General features: G+C 54.7%; 1 pseudogene; it reads right to left on the reverse strand.

Annotated features, from left to right (window-relative positions):
• Positions 1-243: 243 nt before the first annotated feature.
• On the reverse strand, positions 244-361 carry LOC124719330 (annotated as a pseudogene).
• Positions 362-2,829: the final 2,468 nt, after the last annotated feature.

Genomic DNA, 2,829 nt, shown 5'->3' on the forward strand with positions numbered 1-2,829 from the left:
ACAAATCGTTGGAAGTCCCCTGCAGAAATGTCCAACCATGCTGCCTCTATCCACTCCGTCTCCAGACCACAAGTGGCCCATCGGGACCATCTAACCGCCGTGTCATCCTCAGTTAAGGATGCGCATAGGAGGGGCGTATGGTCAGCACACCGCTCTCTCGGTCGTTTTCTTTGACCGGAACCGCTACTATTCGTTCGAGTAGCTCCTCAATTGGCATCACGAGGCTGAGTGCACCCCAAAAAATGGCAACAGCACATGGCGGCCTGGGCGGTCACCCATCCAAGTGCCGGCCACGCCCGACAGCGCTTAACTTCGGTGATCTCACGGGAACCGGTGTATCCACTGCGGCAAGGCCGTTGCATGCTGCCTCTATAACCGTCCGTAACTGCGAAAGTGTTGCCGGTGCAGGATTTTGTGCACGAACTGACCTCTGAATTATGTCCCACAAATGGGAATCATGTCGGGCGATTTGGGAGGCCAAATCATTCCCTCGAATTGTCCATAATAATCTTGCAACCAATCACGAACAATTGCAGCCTTCCATCGTTGTTTGGAAACGTGAATGCCATGAATGGCTGTAAATGGTTCCCAAGTAGCCGAACACAACCCTTTCCAGTCAATGATCTTTCCTGTTGGACCACAGGACCCAGTCCATTCCATGTAAACACACCCCACACCATTATGAAGTCGGCACCAGATTACACAGTGCCTTGTTGACAATTTTGGTCCTCGGCTGCGTGGGGTCTGCGCCACACGCGAACACTACCATCAACTCTTAGCAGGTGGATTGGGGACTCATATGACCAGGCCACGGGTTTCCAGTCGTGTAGGGTCCAACCGATATGGTCAAGAGCCCAGGAGAGGCGCTGCAGGCGACGTCGTGCCGTTAGCAAAGGCACTCGCCCATCGTTCGTCTGCTGCCGTAGCCCATTAACGCCAGATTTTGCCGCGCTGTCCTAACGTACGCCTCACATCGATTTCTGCGGTTACTTCAAGCAGCGTTGCTTGTCTGTCAGCACCGACAACACTACGCAAACACCGCTGCTCTCTGTCGTTATGTAGCGGCCGACGGCCACTGCGTGGTCCACAGTACTGCCCGAGATGTGGTACTCTCGGCCCATTGTGGCTCTCACAATATTGAATTCACTAACGATTTCCGAAATACAACGTCCTTTTTGTCTAGCTCCAACGCTCATTCGGCGTTCAAAGTGTGTTAATCCCCTTTGTGCTATCGTTATCAGTTCGGTCAGCTTTCCACATCCATCACCAGAGTACAAATGACAGCTCCGCCACCGCACTGCTCTTTTATACCTTGCGCAGGCGATACTACCGCCATCTGTGTATATATGTACACCGCTGTCCCAGGACTTCAGACACCTCAGTATATTTGCGGCATATATTGTATGACTATATACATACATACATATATATATATACACTCCTGGCAATGGAAAAAAGAACACACTGACACCGGTGTGTCAGACCCACCATACTTGCTCCGGACACTGCGAGAGGGCTGTACAAGCAATGATCACACGCACGGCACAGCGGACACACCAGGAACCGCGGTGTTGGCCGTCGAATGGCGCTAGCTGCGCAGCATTTGTGCACCGCCGCCGTCAGTGTCAGCCAGTTTGCCGTGGCATACGGAGCTCCATCGCAGTCTTTAACACTGGTAGCATGCCGCGACAGCGTGGACGTGAACCGTATGTGCAGTTGACGGACTTTGAGCGAGGGCGTATAGTGGGCATGCGGGAGGCCGGGTGGACGTACCGCCGAATTGCTCAACACGTGGGGCGTGAGGTCTCCACAGTACATCGATGTTGTCGCCAGTGGTCAGCGGAAGGTGCACGTGCCCGTCGACCTGGGACCGGACCGCAGCGACGCACGGATGCACGCCAAGACCGTAGGATCCTACGCAGTGCCGTAGGGGACCGCACCGCCACTTCCCAGCAAATTAGGGACACTGTTGCTCCTGGGGTATCGGCGAGGACCATTCGCAACCGTCTCCATGAAGCTGGGCTACGGTCCCGCACACCGTTAGGCCGTCTTCCGCTCACGCCCCAACATCGTGCAGCCCGCCTCCAGTGGCGTCGCGACAGGCGTGAATGGAGGGACGAATGGATACGTCTCGTCTTCAGCGATGAGAGTCGCTTCTGCCTTGGTGCCAATGATGGTCGTATGCGTGTTTGGCGCCGTGCAGGTGAGCGCCACAATCAGGACTCCATACGACCGAGGCACACAGGGCCAACACCCGGCATCATGGTGTGGGGAGCGATCTCCTACACTGGCCGTACACCACTGGTGATCGTCGAGGGGACACTGAATAGTGCACGGTACATCCAAACCGTCATCGAACCCATCGTTCTACCATTCCTAGACCGGCAAGGGAACTTGCTGTTCCAACAGGACAATGCACGTCCGCATGTATCCCGTGCCACCCAACGTGCTCTAGAAGGTGTAAGTCAACTATCCTGGCCAGCAAGATCTCCGGATCTGTCCCCCATTGAGCATGTTTGGGACTGGATGAAGCGTCGTCTCACGCGGTCTGCACGTCCAGCACGAACGCTGGTCCAACTGAGGCGCCAGGTGGAAATGGCATGGCAAGCCGTTCCACAGGACTACATCCAGCATCTCTATGATCGTCTCCATGGGAGAATAGCAGCCTGCATTGCTGCGAAAGGTGGATATACACTGTACTAGTGCCGACATTGTGCATGCTCTGTTGCCTGTGTCTATGTGCCTGTGGTTCTGTCAGTGTGATCATGTCATGTATCTGACCCCAGGAATGTGTCAATAAAGTTTCCCCTTCCTGGGACAATGAATTCA

This window comes from Schistocerca piceifrons, chromosome 10 (genome assembly GCF_021461385.2).
Source record: "Schistocerca piceifrons isolate TAMUIC-IGC-003096 chromosome 10, iqSchPice1.1, whole genome shotgun sequence".
In the NCBI taxonomy this organism is placed as follows: domain Eukaryota; kingdom Metazoa; phylum Arthropoda; class Insecta; order Orthoptera; family Acrididae; genus Schistocerca; species Schistocerca piceifrons.